The sequence below is a fragment of the Apteryx rowi genome, unplaced genomic scaffold, assembly GCF_003343035.1.
Source record: "Apteryx rowi isolate R43461 unplaced genomic scaffold, aptRow1 scaffold_775, whole genome shotgun sequence".
Classification (NCBI taxonomy): domain Eukaryota; kingdom Metazoa; phylum Chordata; class Aves; order Apterygiformes; family Apterygidae; genus Apteryx; species Apteryx rowi.
This window is the reverse complement of record NW_020451066.1, coordinates 24259-44102: the sequence shown is the minus strand read 5'-3', so window position 1 is coordinate 44102 and position 19844 is coordinate 24259. Positions and strand designations below refer to the sequence as shown.

Here is a 19844-nt window from a genome sequence, read left to right as displayed (position 1 = left end):
GTTTGGTGGGGGGGGGGGGGGTTGTTGTTTTTTTTTACTTGCAATGTAATGACAGCTAGTTAAGTATAGCTGGTGAAAGTTTTTCTACTTTTAAATATTAGTTCTTAATGTTATAATTTTTACACCTCCAGATGGATTGAGGGCATTTTTCAAACATGAATGAAAAGAATGACCTGTGACAGCCTATTGGCATAACATTGCAAATCTTGGCTTGTCCTGAGAATGTGTCTTATTGATGTAAATGGGACTACTCGGATGAAAAGGGATATATAAATGAATACAGGTTTGCGTATCTGAGTCTTAAATTAGAAAACATAATGAACAAAGAAGCAAGCTAATGAGCATTATAAAATATTTGAAGCTAATTTTTTTCCTAATCTCATATTTTAAGAATAAAAAATGAATTGGTTGCTCTGCTAGAAATCTCAAAAATCCTTTTCTTAAAATAACAGATTTGCTACTATTTAGATTAAAGACCTTTCATAAAAGCCAAAAGATCCAATGATGCATTCTTCTGAAGGATTTTATAAAACATGTTTGCTTCTTAGATTTTGTATTCCAACTTTTCATTCAGCTGTCTTTCTATTTTAATTCCCAACCCTGTTAAATAAAATGTTTTTAAAATGTTTGTATATGTTTTAATAACAGCTAGAAACATACTTTTTTTCTTGTGAGAAAACATTGTCCCTAGCATCCTTCTTATGGGAACAAAGAGCAAGGGAGAAATTACTGCAGCTATAAATCAGTTTTGTGTTTTTGATAATTTAATACATTTTTCACGGGTTGCTTTCTCTGTTTGGCATCCTCATAACAACTCAGTTGGCATGCAACTTTGCAATCAATCTCATGTCTTTCCTCCACCCCCTCTTCCTTCCCAATATCATAGACTTAAAAGGAGTTTAGGTTCCAAGAAGTGTTTTGCCAGATGTATAATCTGAAGACTCATCTTTTAATCACTGACATTCACATGATCCCTTTTCTGCAGATTAAAAGTTATTTCATTTTTACATTATATGGACAGAGCAATGAATATTATTGTAGGGTTAACAACTCTATATGGTTATGCTGATGGGCTAACTTAATCCCCTGGAAGGGGATAATAAGGTAATAAAGTGCCAAGGAATTATCTTAGTCGTGCCTCTCTGGTATTCTGACAATTGCACCCTGTTCTAAAACAGTTTCATCCAAAGCCACAAAAGAAAAACTGACTGTAGTCATGAACTGCACAGCTGAAGGAAACATCCATGTCTGTGTCAGTCACTTTAATAAGTCACTGGAGGAAGGGAAGTAGAGGAACAAATTAAAAACAACAGTATTTTTTGCCCTTTCCCTCAACAGAAGAAAGTGAGAATAGTTGCAATTTCATTTGCTTTTAAAGCACAGCACTTGGTAATAAACGTCCCCTGCAAATGTGCTGAGCAAACACCTCTGCTTTCATCAATATGTGGGAGCTGTTTATTGCCTCATAAACTTGGAAGCAAGTGATATAGTCTCTTAAATCAATGGCAGCATGGACATCCTAGGCACTGTAGGAGAACAGTACATCCAGACAATGCTGGTACTTAAATTAATGGCTCTAGTAATGACTGAAAGGTGCTTTGTCACTAGTGAAAAAGTTAGACATAGATTAAAGTATGCCTTGGACACAATGTATATATGTCATTATAAGGATGTGTGTATGTGTGTATTTCATTGTAGTTTTTATTATGTTGGCATGAAAGCTGACTATTCCATGCAGATTTGATTTAAATGTGGGTTGGCCTACCAGTGTTAATAGGGTCAAACTGTATTTAAGCCTCGTCTATGCATGAACCCAGTTTCTGAATCTACAGGGAAGCTGGGGAAGCTCTGTTAGCCTTACCAGTTTCAAACCAGATCAAAGAGCTAATAATAATCTGAATTCCATGGCATCTCTTATCTGAAAATGATTTATAAATACTAAAAAAATAAGCCAACATTGCACTGTAAGTTTCCTGTCTGCAGAGTATCCCAAGCTGATCCTGTCTTCTTTATCTGATGGGAACAGAGTGCACAGCTGGTAGGCATTGCTCCTGGTCTGCAACCTCTAGTGTTTAGGATGTCAGTGTAGGAGAAGCTGTGACAAGGATCAAGGAAGGTTGACTGGGCAAGGACTGTGCTGCTTTCTGCATACCTGCAGTGTCTGTACTGCAACAAGGAGGACTAAGATCTTCCTGAGCAACTGTAAGTTTAATAACAGCAGTGAAGTTGCAGTAGCATATGAATTAGACTTCCGCATAAACTAGCCATCTGACTATATACCCAGGGTCCCAGGCAAAATGGTACAGCTTGTGTTGCTGTCCATGCTGTTGTGGCAAACTAATTTAGCAGTAGTACAGGTACACCTGCATCTCCTGCTGTTACATCTTCTCAGCGCGATGCAACAACGCTGCTAGAGCATCCCCCCTTTTGCAGAGGAACAGCACAAAGGTAGCATGCTATTTACATTCTAGTGCCATGGCAGTTTGCTGTTCCACTTCACAGAGCTGTCTTTCACTAGTGTGGCTTAGTCACAACAAACTAGTGAAGGAAGAAACATTCCTTCTCGGCTCCTTCTCATCCTTTATCCGAAAATGATTTACAAATACTGATGAAGTAGCTTACACTGTAGTGGATGTTCCCCATCCACAGATTGTTCCAGGTCAATTGACCTTATGTATCTAGCAGAACAGCATAAAACACCATGACTGCAAGCATAGTACTTTATTTGAAATCATTTATACATTTATTTCTGGCATATTTTTTTCCTGATACATTGAATTTCCAAAGATCCTATGTCCATATTTACTGCCAGAACATTTACTTTTGCAAGCAACAATATACTACTGATGATGTCCAAGGAGAGCACTGTGTATACTCTTTACCAAGCCTATGTTCAATCCTGATTTTAATCTTTAACTTCAAGTCCTCTTTGAATTAGCCATGTCTGTTGAAGCATTAAAATTGTTTCCTAATTGGCAACAAACTGTTTCTTTCGTTCAAGTAGCTTAAGATCTGAGTGGGCTTTCTTCAAACTGTGCCAGGCAAAAACCTGCTTTGATACTGAGAATCAGCAAGTAAAACCATTATCTCCAAAAGGTAAATACTTGCTAAACTTCAAATCTCTCATAATACAGTATGTTAAAAAAAGAAGAAAAAAAGGTAGTTTCTGGGTAAAACCCATAGTAGTCAAATTTAGAGTTCAGAATGTTTTAAATGACATCATTACTAGCATTCAAGCAGTGCTCAAAAACATATAAACCAGCTGAATAGTCTTATGCCAGTGTTTTCCTTATTGCTAAGAGGTAACAGTGAACAGAAAATTAAGCATGCATATGTAACATAACACAGCTGCAATAAAGTGCAGCATAATTTCAAGCTGCATGTGCAAAAGCCCTGCATCACTGAGCATTGTCTTAATAGCCCTTCTCTGTGTGGTCCTGGCACAGCCAATCTGAAATACTAGGTATGTGTTTGATTTAGCATGTTGCTAGAGAGCAATTGAGAAATGCAGGGAAATGCAGAGAAGGACAATAGGAGGATGAACTAGCCTGGAAAAATTAACAGAGCAAAGTATAGGCAACTTAGTGAAAGAGTAGCTGAGACAAAATGTAACAAATTGTAAATGTCTAGAGGTTGTAAATGTTAAAGAGAAAGAAGAATTTGTTAACTCATAATACCATTACCTTATGGTAAAGCAAAGACAAAATCAAGAAGATGACACTAGAAATAATGGAATATATTCCCAGAAGGAGTAGCATAAGACCCATCGATTGGGAATTGAAACTAGTCTTGACAGGACAATAGAAAATGCATACCAAATACTGTTCTCTGTTACCAGGCTTTGATTTGGGTGATGTAACATCATTTCTCTCTTGCTAGCTCTCAGGGAATGAAATTAGTGCTTGATTAGTGCTTTCTCTTTATAGAAAAGAAAATAATTAATAAATTTCTATTGTCTAGTGACGCAGCAGTTTAATATTCGTATTTCTGCTTGGAGAAGAATTGCAAGTTTTTTAACAAGGAAAATAAAGCTTTTCACATGGGAGAGTTGCCCTTGGTCTTATCTCCTCTTCCCAAAGAAAGCAGTCTCTGGGCAGAGTTCAGGTGCAGCATCCTTGAAATGCAGAAGAGGAGTGCTGTAAATGCTGAATGTGCCTATGTTTCATATTGTTTGAAAAAATAGATTTTACAGCTACAAAGTGAACAGATGCAGAGCTATAACAATATTGTGTCAGGTTCCCAAGCACAAGCACACAATACCTCTCTGCTTCCATAGATGTGTCCAGAATCCTGTTCTTTTCTGTCACTAGCTCTCAATTCAACACCATGTGATAGCAATAAGCTCTGCTTTGCCTATAATAGCTATAACTAAGTTCTTGTTACCTGTACACTTCTTTCCACCTCATCTGCAGTTCGTGACAATTTCAGTCCTCTTCTCTTCCTTTTCCAGTCCTACCTGGGTATGCTTTCTTCTCCACTCTTTCAGCCCTGGTGCTTTCACAATCCTGCTCTACCTATACTCTACCCATTTCTTCATCACTCCTGCCCCAGTATTCATCAGTTTTCTGTGTTTTCTCCTCCAGTGTTGTTTAGATCCATCTGAATTAGACGCCTTCACAGACACAGCGTTCAGTCAGCTCCCTTTCAGTTAGGAACTAGCTGTGCTTAGCCCTACAGAAGTTAATGGAAGTGTTGTCTTTTATTTCAGTGGGGCCAGGTTTTCAGGCTTATGCTTCTAAAATTTCTTGATGTCTGGAAAGCAGGAAATTATGAAGTCCCTAGACAGTACAAATACAGTGATTTGTGCCATCCAAAAAATCTTGCCTGGTTATGAAACTATTACTTGCTTGGCTTTTCAGTACAGTAAGAATACTTTGGCAGGCTATCTGCTAAGGTTGACGAAAGTTAGATAAATAAGGGCTTGCTGTGTACTTGGATACTTTATCATTCCATAATGTGTCTCGCTATATCTATGTCTTCTGCCAGAAGAGTGTTGGCCGTGGTTCTGTCTCATTTCTAAATGCTGGCAAGCTAACTATAATCAAGGTATTCCTTTTAACAGGATTGATTTGAAGCTAAATGGAGCTCTGTACTCCTTGCAACTTCAAATCCTTCAAAAATGAGGGAAGGTTCAACTTTGAAATGAAAGTGGTAGCATTGTAGTTTTTCCCCCACTCCCAGTATTTCCCTCCTTTTTCCCTGTTCTTCATGGTAAGCTTCCTTTCCCTCTTCCTTCTTCCATACTTGTTCCTCTACCTTGTTATTCACCATGCTTGAAGGTTCTTTGACAGTTCAACCCTTTTCTCTTCATTCTTAAAGCCTGATTTCTCCTTTCTCTGGCCACAGCTTGTGATCTCCTTGTCATTTTCTCTAACCTTGAAGGACTTGGTGTGCAGAGTAAGGGGGAAGACTATAGCCAATAGATGCTGAACATAAAAGTTGAAAAAGAGTGGGTGTAACTTAATCAGGGTAAGAGGAGAGTGAGAGAGGATAAAACATATTGGTTGAAAACATTGGTTGAGGCTGAAAAACAACACCTGAGGGAAGAAAGCAAAGAGGAAAAGAAATGAGGAAAGGAAGGAGATGCGTTAAAAATAATATAAAGTCTTGGTTACCATTTGGTCACCTAGTGTTCCTATCGACATCCATGGAAGGTGAGGGTCACTCTGTCCTTTAAATATCAGGTCTGTATTTTCCTGCTATTCCCAAGTGCAATGGGGATGTCAGTTTTACTCACTGGTAAGTAGTTGACTACCTGCAAAAACTGTAGCTGTCTCTGACATCTACAGATCAGGAGCTTTCACTCTCAGTTGAGCAGAAAGGAACTTCTTCAATGGGCAGCTAGAGAGATAAGAAATCTTGTAATAAAGATTTCATTTCTCAATGAAATAAACATTCATGCAGTCAGGAAGCAAGCTGAAGGCATACAGTCAGCAGATAAATCCTGCAGCTCCACTTTCCTTATCCATCTCTGCAGCACAATGCATTGAGTTGTCATCTGGCATTTGTGTATTCATTCTAATTCTTTCTGCCTTGTTATTCTGTCAATTTCTTAATCTATTTACACTGACTTTATTTTTAGTGTGTCTATTGTGACAGCAAATCCTAGAATTGCCTTGAGTGTTGTCTGAAAATGGCCATTATCAAATCATAATGCCTACCCAGATGAGGAACTGTAAAGGCCCTAGGCATCAGTAGGAGTCCTTAACAGCTGTCTGCATTTTAGAGCTGCATATGAATTTCCACCTTAGAGGATCTGCTTCAGTTTTATAAGGTGAATAGGAACTGCATGTATTAAAATTTGGATTAGTGGCTCAACCAAAATCTTCACTTTCCCTCTCTCTCTCTCTCTCTTTCTCTCTCTCTCTCTCTCTCCCTTTCTCTCTCTTCACATTAATAAACTTGCTATCTCCATCTTTTGTTGGTAAACTATATAAAAATGCAAATGATCCAGAATCCAATTAATTTCTGGAAGGTTGCAGCTGTTTTGGGCCCTATTCACAGAGACATGTGGTGTGCGTGTATGTGTGTGTGTGTATATGCATGTGTATGCATCTGATTGCTAAGAAAATCAGGCCTTATTATTGAAGCCTTGACTCTCTAAATTTGAGCTATTGTTCCTTGCCAGTGCTGATGCAAACAGATAATTTCCAAATTGTATTCCACGTTTATTAAAGTGGTAGAAAATATGGCTAATTTCAGACAAAGCTGAGAAAAGGTGGAGCTTGAGAGCTGAAATAGGAGTTCTGGGAAATCTGTTTCTATTGCAACAAAGAAAAGTTTATCTAAGATCTCAAAAAGCATTAATTACTCTGAGGCATAGGCGAATTTCTTCGTTGGCTTTGTCATTCTTCATTGCTTTATTCTACTTCTGTGAGTTGTTTGGCTTCATTTTGTGTTTTGTTTTTTTTGCTTCTATCTATCTAATGTGTAGTTATGAAATTGAGACCATCCTGGGAATATTTTTCATTACCTCAGCTCAGACTTGGATCAGAAATTTATCTAGACCAAGCAGTTTGAAGAAATGCATGTAATTGGCCCTGTCATTGGTTGAACTTGGGCAAGACACTCAGAACTCAATTTTTAATCTGTATTTTTGTATTAGGGGCCTCCATTTATGGCTGCCCAGTTTGTGTCTGCAGGCGGAAGCCCAAACATCAAAGCACACAAAACTAACAGCATTGTGAGCACATTGGTCTTGACCTCCTATGTATCTGTTCTCCCACTGTAACATGCAAACCATGAGCAGCAGAATCAACAGTGTCTTATTTCCTATAATATTTGTGTCTTGATGCACTCCTGTTTGCCTTCTCTGCTGTCTAATAAGGGTTAAGCTTATTTCCTTCAGCAGGATATTAGTAATCTCTCTCCCCTACCAAGTGAAACTCATAGGAGCTTAATATCCATAAGACCTCTCCCCCTCTGCCCTTCTATCTCTTTAAGTAAGTTGGCCAACAGTTCAAAATTTATACAAGGGAAAGGGAGCCAGGGACTGACAGCAGCATGGTCATATATATACCAGGCTGAAAAGGAGACGCTTTTCTTAGTTGTAAAAACCTGGGAATCTTATTTCATTAATTCTTAAAATAAGATTTTGTTATTTTTCTACAGCAGTCACTAAGAAACACAGATGCTGCTGACAATGAAGGGTGAATTTACAAGCATCATTTGTCATCTTTATTGTGATACAAGCTTTTGGTGAAATTTTAGCTATCATGGAAATCCTACATTTAAGGTACATAGCAGCCTGTTAGATATATGAAGAACAAGCCCTCCTCGATTTATTATCGTCAGCAATTTCAGCAGTGAATGCATACAAGCCTAAATTCAGCCTTGTGCTTATGTCAGGTCAAAGCACCGTATAAATCCCACTTGAGCCCTAAAAATAGAATTCCAAAGTAGAATTTAAGGCCTTGTGATAGCGTCTGGTACAGACAAGAATTTAACAAAGAGGAGACAACTTTTACCAAGGTTGTGATACCTCCTCTAAATACAGTCTAGCATGGCTATTCATTGAATGATGTGCTGAGGTTCCTTGATTAATAATAATAGGTTCCTCTGTGGGCAGTAAACAGAAGGCCGCTCTCTCCCCGGGAAAGAGCCAAAGCTCTTGATCAGGTAAGCTGGGTTTTTAAGTTTAATATTTTACAGTGAGAGCTTTTTTTCTTTTGGCTTTGTTGTAACTGATAATGCACACAGATAATGCATATTGGGAGCACTGATAACAGAAAGAATAAGAAGATTTACAGCAAGAAAAATGAGGATCCCATCTCAAGCACTGTTCTAGAAAGACTGGAGGAGAGATAGAATGGATAAGGTTATGTGGGGATGGGCTGGATTTAACTTGTCTTGCTGCCAAAGCAACACTGGATATTAGTGCCTTGCAGGTGAGCTTGCCATTACAGGATGAAATCAGTGTGGCAGACATTGGGTAGAGCCCTTGTGTAGGATACTTTATTTCCACTATATATATACACGTCTCTTTGAATAAAAAGAGTAGCTGTGGTTGAGGCAATTGCTCCATTCAGAAGCCCTGAGAAAGCACCAAAGAGTTCCCAGACCAACAGCTCTGGTAGAGACAGTTGGACGGAGAGCAAAGTCCCCTGTTGTTTGCCACAGTCCAGTGTACAGAAACTATTTTACAGAATTATGCAATATATTGTGGCTTAAAACTGAGGGTTCTTGCATGCAAAGAAACAGAATTTAGACAAGTGTAAGTAACAGCTCCATCTGGTGATGTCATCTTTATAGCAGTGTATTTAAGTCTCTTTTATATAGCTCCCAGTCTTCTTTCAAATTTAGCTCCTTTTCTTCTTTCCCAGTTGGCTTCATTATCTGAAATCATTCAGATTTCATTATAGTGAACAAAGTATAAATATTTCTTTAAGATAGAAACTACACTGGAAGATTATAGGAGAGCCTGGCAAATTGTCCCAGATCACTAGATAAGGTGAGCTCTGTCATAATTCATCTGAGAGTAGAAGGAGGAAAAGTATCTCTCTCTGGTATAAGAAATGTCCTGTTAAAGTAATCAAAGAAAATAAAGAGATTGATTCATGTGARTTAAGAAGAAATATGTGAAGCTATATAATTTTCTTAAAGGGCCTACTTCTGCAAGGTGTTCATTGCCTTCTGTCAGCTGCTAGTTATCCTTAATCTGTATTGACATAAAAATTTGAGATACACATCATTTCCTTGAATCATGTAATGTGTGTGTTATTCATTCATCCTTTCCTCCCTCATCTTAGTCAGTCAAGCACATTTTGAATATCCCAGGTGGGTCAATCTGTTACAAGAATCTAAGATCATATGAAGAGCCATTACTGGTAAGACCGAAGGCCCCTCTAGCCCAGCACCTGTCTCTGCATGATACTTCCTCTAATTACTCTCCCAGTCTCCAACTATGTTCAGCTCAAGAGATGTCCTGAATTGATGCAGTCTCTGTGGTTTTGATAACTCTCAATAGATAATTCATCTGCTTGCCTAGTTTCCCCTTTCAGTCCATGCATTTGCAGCATCATCTGGAAATGAGTTTCACAGGTCTACCACCTATTGTACAATTTTCTGTAGCAGCACAGTGATATTCTCTGTTTTGTTCTCTATTTATTTCCTGATAATTTCTAACATTTGACTTGCCTTCTTGACTGTTATTGAGCATCAGGTTGACATTTTCATGGGACTATCTATTATAACCTGAGATCTATCTCCTAAGTGGTAATGATCAACTCCATCATATTAATATGTGGAGTTAGAATTGTTTTTCCCATGTGCATTGCTTTCCATTTATCTACATTGAATTTCATTTGCCATTTAATTGTTCAGTCACTCAGTCTCATAGGGTCCTTCTGCAGCTTTTTTTTAGTCACTATTTGTTCTTGCTATCCTGAATAACTCAGTATCATCAGCAAACTTTCTGACCTTGCTACTCAGGCACTTTCCAAAATTGTTTGTGGACACATTGGCTATCCTAGGTGCCGGCACAGATTCCAGTGGAACTCCAAAGGTAGAACTCCTTCTGTTGCAAGACCTGTACCTTTCCTTTCTGTGTCCTGTCTTTTAACCAGTTATATATCCATGCAGGGATTGTTCCCTTTATCCCATCACTGCTTAGCTTCCTTAAAATCTTTTTATGAAGGACTTTGTAAAGTCCTTTGGAAATCCAAGTAGATTATGTTAACTGAATTAACACCATCCACACACATGTTGATCTCTTTAGAGAACTCTAATAAATTTGTAACACAGGATTCCCCATTATAAAAGCTATGTTGACTTTCCCAAGTGGATTATCTTTATCCAGGTGTGTACTAAATCTGTTCCTTACTTAGGTTACTAATTTTCTCAGTAGATAAATATGACATCTTCAGAGCTATTCCAACAAATCTCTCTTTAACATCTGACTAAGAGGCGTTCATTTGGATGTTTGGGAAGGAGGGATACTAATACTTGACTTTTTAGGTATGTTTTTTCATGTTGAACCCAGTACTCTTTACTATGTTACAGACCACACAAAGATGGATATACCAGACAGGGTGAAGGAACTACCAATAGCTACTGTAGCTCTCACTGCCTGGGGTGCACATGCACTGGTGAATCCATGTCAAAGTTGCATGCATCCCCACACGCCAGGAAGCTTAGCTCATCACAGATGACATCCTCAGCAACTTCTGTTACCACTCAGTTTAGCAATAGGAGAGCGATGCAAAAGGTGATGTAAAAATCTACCTAAAGAAGGTCATTTGGAGTCCACAGCTCCCCACGTGTTATGCTAAATATTTGTTACACTGTCACTTTATCTGTTTACTTTGTCTATTTTGCGAATAATATAATGCAACAATAGCTTATTGATATGTCATGTTATAAGTTTAGCACTAGAATTAAGTCCTCCCTGAAAAATCTGTTGTCATTTTACTCAGCGTGGTAGAAAAGACATAAGAACAACAATGAAAAATGCCAAGAAAAAAATAGAGTTTTGAGGGTTAGTTCTTTTCTTCCTGTGTGTATGCACCCTATTAATGTGCCATCTGCTTCTAGGACATGGATTCATCTATGTTTTTTACCGAGTTCTAGCATGATTACCTTTTTCCCCCTCAAAAGCCACAAAGGGGCTAAATATAGGTTTACTTCAAATTCTAGGGAAAGAGGCGGTCCTTGCCCTAGACACAATTGTTCTTTTGATTTTGTGAGCATTACCACTAGCATTAAGTGTAATTTACTTTATCTGATGACAGCTTGCCGAACAAGATCTTAAGTTTTAATAGGATCAGGAACCGAGATGGTAAGTGGAGAGAAGAGAAAAGCATTGTGGGTGGAATTCATCCCACCCCATTACCCCTTGCTTAACTACAAACAAATTGAGCACAAAGAAGAGATTACACAGTCTCCAGGAGGTGGGCCAAGTTAGAGGGCATCGGTGCGTCCAGTCTCCAGGCAGGAACAGAATTTGACACGCTCCTGCATTTCCCCTGGTGGTTTGTTGCCCTGCTATAGTATGGTTGTGAACTCATTACTCAGATATATGCTCCTCTTCTCTCTATTCACCATTGCCCTCCTAATTACCCTCTAGTTTATGATAGCTAGTACACGTTCATGCGGTTGCTCTGGGTACCTGTTCTGTAAGCCATCCACCCTTTACACAGAAGAACTTTTTTTATGTCCCATACTATCATGGGCAAATTTCATAGTGTGATAAAGACCTTCACCAATCAAAGCATCTAGTGTCAGAGGAGAAATTGGTTTCTCATTCAGAGTTATGGGACTATTATGACCTCCCACATTACTCCTGGTTCATTTGCAATCAGCTTTTTCATTATCTTTCAGCTACACCGGCCCAGAATTATGTTAATTGCCCATTAACTACAGTTGGGTGATTCATTTATTCTTTTAATTTAGAGTATCGAAAATGGATATAACCTCTATTTTGCTTTTAAAACTTTCTGATACAATCTGTGCTGTTACTGAGGTGAAAGTAAAAACAAGATATCAATAGAGCCATGTCCTTCACTGTGTATGGAGCTTCCCTGGACAGCATGAGATGCTCTGTTTCTTGTCTTTCTCTATGCTGCTTAAAAGTGTTCTGCAAAGAACGACAAACGAGTTTATCGAAAGAGTTTGATTCTTTTTCTCTCCTTCTCTACTGGAGTAGATTTCTGGGTGTGTGTACTGGGATTTCTTAATTTTTTTTTCACTTTATTATTTTTATTTCTGTGTCTTACGGGGGTTTGCACTTCAAGGTTTAAATCTCCTTCTACCTAGCAAGGATTTGGATAAGCTTTCTGTGGGGCCAGCTTATCTAAAATCTGTGGAGTTTTCTGTAGGAGGGATGAGTGGCCAGTCTTACCCAGAATATCAATTCTAACATCCTTTTTTCCTTTGAATTGTCGGGATTCCTGTTCTTTGTATTCCTTTTTTGGGGGAGTTCTTTGAATATTTTCCTTTCAGATGTTTTTTCCTTGGATGCCTCAGAAATGTGGACTGGGAGCATTCTCATCTCTATTATTTACAACAGATCAGAATTTAACTTAAGTTTTCCCCTGTAGCAACAAGTAGATTTTTGTGATAATTGTCCAGGATAAAGTTCTCAGTGGAAGTGTATTTGGCAGTCCTGCAAATACTTTAGTATAACTTTACTTGTGTGAATTAGCCTAATGGCTATGACTCTATCCATTACATGAATGAATGTTTCACTTATACAGATGAACATATTCATCCTTAACTAATGGAAGACTCTGAAAGAAGAACTTTCTACGTTTGTCCAATAGCCTATTTGCATTATAATATTTAGGAACCTTAAGCAACGATCCAGGTGCCACCTTACTGAATGCTGTTCTGGCAAATAAGAGAGAAGACAGCCCAGGCCTCTGAGAGCTTATACTCCAAGTGTAATCAGACAAAAATGGTGACAGAAGAATAGGCAAAGGAGCTTGGGGTCAGGAGGAGCCCAAGAGTGCAGGGGGCACGTGTGCCCTGTGTACCAGAACACAGTCCAGGTGGCTCTGGGGTGCGGTGCCCCAGAGTGTCTAAAAAGAAGGAGAGAGAACAGCCTAAAAGTAGGTTCAGGAGAAGCCAGGTGTCAGTGTGGGACTGAGTCATTAGGGCAAGTGCGAGGCCTGGGGAATGTATAAGAAACTTTGAATTGCAACGGGAGGAAAAAGGAAGGTCACGTGGGTATTTTCCTGTAGGCAGGACAAGATTTGTAGGCAGAGTTAGTATCTTTTATTGGACCAACTTAAAATTGTAAATATTAGATGAGCTTTTGGGGGCACAGGTGCACCTTCAGGTCTGAAAAAGCTGTCATTTGAGCATGTCAATTTTTTTATTTTTAACTGTAGTTCTTGTGCAAGGAAAAGTAAGAAGTAAAAGGAGGAAGTGTTGGAGTACGAAAGAGGCAAATAGGCAGTATATTACTTTATCATACCTGGGGGTTTAAAATAACTTCTGTGTTTACAAGATTAGAAATACTATACACTTAAAACATAATCATGTTTAAGAGAAAAATGCAATGAAATGGATGTAGTCTTTTGAGCTACATAGATAGATATATCTATTTACAACAAATGCCTAAATTTCACAATATTTAAAGTCAAAGTTTGTCTTCTTTTTCTTCTTGCCATCCTTTTTTGCTCCCCTTTTTAGTACTTTGTTTTATTCTTGCTTTTTCTTTCTGCATTTTTTTGTTGTCCATCTTTCTTTAACATCTGTTTTCCTTTAAATTAACTTTAATTTCTCCTTTTTTATTCATCCTCAGGCCCTGATTTTGCAAACCCTTATACAAGAATGGTCACATAGAAGTCGATAATATTTTTATCATGTGCATGAAGTTAGTGTTGCAGGATTAGGAACAAAATATCACTGACCCGGATATTAAACTATAGTTCTTCGACAGACATAGCTTTTCAGATACAAATTTGCACATAAACTAGAAGTGTGTAGACCTGTATTGTTCTTAACACTGAAGGGTTTCATGCATAGCCAAATGAATTTTTGAGGGTTTTTTTCATGCCTATGAATATCATATTTATCAAAAAGACACAGAGCAGAAATACATTTTATGCTATATTCTCTTCTGTACAGGTTGCACTGTGATTCATGTTATATCACGATTTTGGAGTATGGCAAAAAAAGTAAGATGATTAAATCTGACTGTCATTGTCACAAAACCGTATATAATATTCACAAACTTGTTCCCTACTCAGTTACTCAGCTTCTACCCATTACCATGAATTGCCTCTATGGAAAACAGGTGTGACAGAGTGAAAAATCTCATCCAGTTATGGGTGCACTCTGGAAGTCCAGAGGTTAATCCAGCATCTTAAAACATTGCTGTTGCTTCCAGCAGTCCCTTTAACTTCTATTTACATAGTATCCCTTCCCAAACCTCTTCTTGATCTCCTAATGACAATTGTCATCTTCTTGGAGAGGGTGGCAGCCTTGCAGATTAATCATTTCTGTGCTGTGAGTGGAACATCCAAGCCACCTGTCTGTCTTCTGGCATCTTTATAGTGAAAGGCACCGCCCTGTTTGAAAAGTTAAGCAGTATCACACTGTAAAGCTGTAAATTCAGGCAAAGGGACAGCTAGAAGTTGAAAGGAAGGAAGGCCACAGATAAGCAGAGTAGCTCCAGCAGTGCTCATCCTCTATACATGAGCTGTGTTTTTGCAGGTACCCTATGTTAATATAGCTAGATTACAGAAAGAATAAAACTACAAAGATAAAACATGAAAAAATTTAGGCCCCAAGAATCATACTGATTTAGCTGCTTTGCATGGATAGATTATTTCCCTACTCCTCTTTTAGAAACCCAAGGACTTATAAGTATTTATTAAAGCTACTCAGGTATGTGTCTGCTGGAACAGTGATTGTGTCCTTGATTTTTGTATACACACAGATACACGCCAATACACACATGCAAGTGTGTTCAGCACCTGTTGAATTGAGGTCCCAGTCCATGAGTGGGATTGATTGATCTAGAGACTCCCAGACTGTCTGTATTTAATCATCACACTAATCAATGTTATAATACTGTCTCTGTTGTAAAATATGCAGAATGCAAGATATGGATAGAGTTAAGTCAACTTTGCTTCTGGAATCTCAATTATTTCATTGCTGATCATTTTCATTTAAATTTGTAATCCTAAATCTTGACTTAACTTTTTAATATAATACTTTTTCATATTTTATTAAGTGTTCAGGATCATCCATCTACCTATAAAATAATTAGAAGTGAATAGGCTGAGATTCCCAGCATTTGTAAAAGATACAGCAGAAAGCACTGGTTAGAGGTGCAGTCATTTTTCCATGTACGAAGGCTACCCTCTGCCGGACAACTGAAACATTACAGCTTAATTAGCTTCAGCGTTGCTCTTTTCTTTCTGAATAACTTTTCCCAGGCTACCTGCAGGTGCCAATGGTATGTATTTAGTGTCCTGATTCACAGCTTTCCTTGCTCTGAACACTAGCTACAGTGTTTCCCTACTGCCCCCCCCCCGCCTCAGCCACTCCAAAGACATAACATTTGAGAGGTATCGCTGACTTCTTTGCAAGGAACTAAAACCAAAACAAGCTATGGATAACTCTCATGTGGATTTCTGCAGTTCAGGTGTCTTGCTCTTTTCCTCTGCTGCTTATGGGCTTTATAATCAGAAATTTAGTTACTTGACAGCTAATACCGAAGGCTGCTGGTACATAGCTACAAGGAGTACCAGATCATCCTCAAAACCTGACACTAGATTTGATCCTGGAACTCACACATAACATGATTGCCTGAGTTTTTGCCCTGAGTATCAAGGTTGCACTGTTCCCAGGCAATGGCCCAGGAGAAAAATCACTACATGGTAACAATGCTGCACTTCTTACCTTACATAGCCCTTCTTACCTTCTTCTGAGCCCTGTGCCATCAGAATAAGCTGATCCTAATGCTGGTTTTCCTGCATCTGCTGTTCAGTTGTATGGAAAGGATGTATTTGGAAAACCTAATGCCATTTCTGTTTTTCATTCTTTCCCTTAAGACTCCCCTACCCTTTTCAGGGTGACTATCTAGTTCAGGAGGAAGATGAGCTGAGCGGACTTGTATGTAAAATTAGTACCAGCCATTAGGATTTTTAGCTCTGACATTCAAAGATTTCATGGTCCCTGGATTAAGTTTAAGCAAGATGACTTTTTAGTCATAGTTTAGAAGGTAAGAATAGAATACAGCCCTGAGAGAGTGTAATGCAATGCAATCAACATGCCAAAGAGCCAAAGAAAGTGTAATTTATGCCAGTTTGCACTACCTTGATGCATAAGCCCAGCAGAATATATTAACAAATGATACTTCTGCAGGTTTCTGGTACCATCTGCTATAATTTAATGTATAATTATGCCTTTAGTAGAGAATACTAAAGGATGGTTTAAAAACCTRTAGAACATATCTCAGAGTTGCAGTAATTTCTGTTGATCCCAATTATGTCTCATAAAGCCCTGTTGATTTTTTTCTTTCTTATAAAGTGTAGGCTGTTTTCATAAAGGAGCATTTGATTCTGGTTTGCAGACTTCATGAGCGAAGGGGTTCATATCACAATCAGTCATACTTATGCCATTGCTGTAATATGTATTCCTCTTATTGGGTAGAAATATAGCAAGGTACTATGTGAAAACTCATTACATGGAAAGATACAAAATTCAGTTTCACATTTGGTTATGCACAATGACAAGTCAGCTTTCTGCTAGAACTTAGATCTGGTTTTGAATGAGCCTGCGCTATTTTAGAGTTTGCATCAAAGCCTATATGAAGTCTGTCATTATAAAATGCATAAAATATGGAAGATTTTTATTCTTTGAAGTTTTTAAATAAAACTTGATGGGAATTAAACCAAAGGAAAAATGTGCTTTATCATCATTAGAAACAGGGAATTATTTCTACTTCCCTAGAGCAGAGCAAAATAGCTCTCATGTTATTGGTTTTAAATGTTCATGTTGCCATCTTTGTCAAAGTTTCTGTTTTCCTTTGATTTATCAAAGTATTGGAAAATAAGTGCTTGGGAAAATACGTGCTTGCACCTCACCAAAATGACTAGCACATACAAAGAATCATTAGATTCAAAAACTTTGAATGATTGTTTCCAAGATATAAAATATGCTTTATAGGCTCTTTAGCTATAACTTCAACAAATTACTGTGAACATTTCATACTGTTTTGAACCGCGGTAAATTTTGATTCTTATTGCTTATCTTCAAAGCAAGAAAATAAAACACTATACTATAATACTTTGTTGCCAACTGCATAAAGACATTCTGGAACCTCAAATATGCATCAGGTATACCTTCACAATGCCATCAGGTATACCGCAATACTTTCAAAATACAGTAACATATAGTTGATTGATTCAAGTAATAAACAGTATTAGACATGCTATTTTAAGACACAGGGGTATAATGTGATCAAGAGTGAAGAAACTTTTATTAATAAAATATTAGAAGAAATCAGAATAGGCATATTTCATTTTTTTCAGTGTTCATTTTTTTCTTTCTAATGAATTCTAACAAAAGATGGCAGAAATGCTACCTGAAAGTATAGTTCCATGTGTCTTTGCTATGGATATATTCATAGTCTTTTAGCACAGAAATATGGCTAGCCTGAAAAGAAACACATAAAAAGTTTCTTCAAAATTCCTAGGTGATATACATCAGCATTAAAGTGAGGCCAGTTTATACCAGAGGATCTGGGCTTGTTTCTGATATCCTCCTGCTTCATTTAAAAAAAAAWTTTTTTAATCTTTTCAAGCACTATTTTTAATGAAAGAAAATAAATACATTAATGCAGATCAGGCTTTTGGAACTCGTTAGACAAATTCAGGTTTCAGAACAAATGGGTAAAGAGTAGCTATGAATGCATTTTGGCTGAAAATAAGAAGACACTTCCCAGTCATCAGGGAAGTCCATTCTGGAGCAGCTTTTCAGTCAGAACAGTGGGAAGAACAGCAACAAAATCCCTAATTTATGAGACAGGGTATATAATGTGGTACTTGAATTTGCAAGATCTTGGTCTTGAGAACACATGACATTTCTTCCACTCCTGTGTTCCTAGAAATAAGGTGCATATTTGTAGTGAGAGCAGCTGACATGGCTGTTCATGGCCATGAAAACTTGCTGGGAGAAAGATGGTTCTAACATTTAATCCTGGCAGTGTTTCTTGACCATACCCTTCCTTTGGTTTTCCATACCTTGACCCTCCTTTTAGATGAGCTTATAACAGCCGTCAGGCACCTGTGAATCCTCATAGCCGATCTTAACACCACTGCTCAAACCACTGGAAAGAGCAGATTCCCAAGAGTTACCTAGAATTGGCCCCTCTGACTATGAGATAAGTCTGCTACTTCCCTAGTATTTTTGGCCCCCTCTGAGTCTTGGTAGCACCCTTGAGACCCAGATTTGGATCCTTATCTACCAGTTTTCCTTTTTCATCTTTTGAAGTCCAAATCTGCAAGACTGTTAAGCTAGTTTTTTGGTTTTGGATTGTACTGGAAGAGACATCCCCAGGTATGATGTGGAATAATCTCTTGCCCTGAAACCAGATCAGCTGTAAAAGCTTAATCTGGATATTCATTTCCTCCTGTGGCCCATTTTGTGGTGGCTGCAAGATATAAGAAAGATGGAGTCTGTCTTTATAATGTCTTTCTTTTTCCTCATCTGCATTCTAACAGATTTGAGCAGGCCTAAAGGTCACTCTGCATGTAGCTACAGTAGCTTTTTAAAAATCTTTGAATGTTAATCCAGCTTTGAACTGCTTTACATTTGCATATTTGCTTAATCAGAAGTGTGTAAGGTCGGCACAGAAGCTTCATTAGGATATTCATGGCTGAGATTGCTCTCCTCATCACTTCTCTTACTCCATTCAGCCAAGCTCTGCACAGACTCCAGACCTCCCTCATGCCCCTGCTAGGAGGAGGGGCAGGGATAAAAACAGAGCCAGAAATAAGTGGGGGCTTGAATTCTCCAGTGAGCTGGGGGAGAGGGGGCTTGTATCATGCCAACCATGTTTTAGACTATGCTATTTTAGATAGTGAGAAAATCAAAACAAAGTCTGCTTGAGAAAGCAGAAGGACAAATCTGCAAAAATCAGGAAGCTGAGATACACAGGTGATTGGAAGCAAGATATTTTGAAGAAACAATAATGATTAGACAGCAACGATGCAAGAATGCATTGCCTCTGGGGCTGGATTCAAATTTATCCCCTAGAATATTCTTTCTCGGGAGGCAGTATTCTTCAGAAATCTGCAGCAGCAGCTAATAACTGTCTGACTCCCACTTGTATAGTTGTGCTGTTGAACATGCTAATGTCTCTGACCAGGCAGCATTGAACAAAACAGCTATCTCCATGCATCTTTCTTTTTAGTAGGTCTGTGGGTCTTCAGGAGGAGACAGTGTCCTTACTCTAATCTTTCACATTCACCTGCTGCCTTTCTAAAGATTTGGAGCTTATCGGCGTCTTCAGTTGATCCATGTTCTTCACCCACTGAGAACATCCATTGCTTCTGCTTCACTCTGGTGCAAAGCCAAATTCAAGGTTATAACTGAGCCTTTGATTGACTGTGTAATTATTTTATAATATAGGAGGGAATTTAGAGATGGAGAAGAGAAGATGCTAACAAATATTCAAGGACACAGCTACATGCCTATTTTACAAAACTTAAAACTGATGAATGTCAAGAAACAGTTGCACAGCAACACACGCCATTCAAATGTTCAACCTTTTGTACCTCTGGCCATCATATGGGATGTATGCATCCTACTGTATGTTCATTTGGCTGGCAGGACAGAAGCTGTCATTCTCTGATACTACCTTTGCTTGTTTTACCATTAACATCACA

The 19844-nt window shown here is 38.2% G+C and overlaps 1 long non-coding RNA gene across 3 annotated transcripts in view; it reads left to right on the top strand.

Annotated features, from left to right (window-relative positions):
- The window catches only part of LOC112976868, a 54695-nt gene that overhangs the window by 19909 nt on the left and 14942 nt on the right, over positions 1-19844 (top strand). The gene's annotated exons all lie outside the window — the stretch shown is intronic.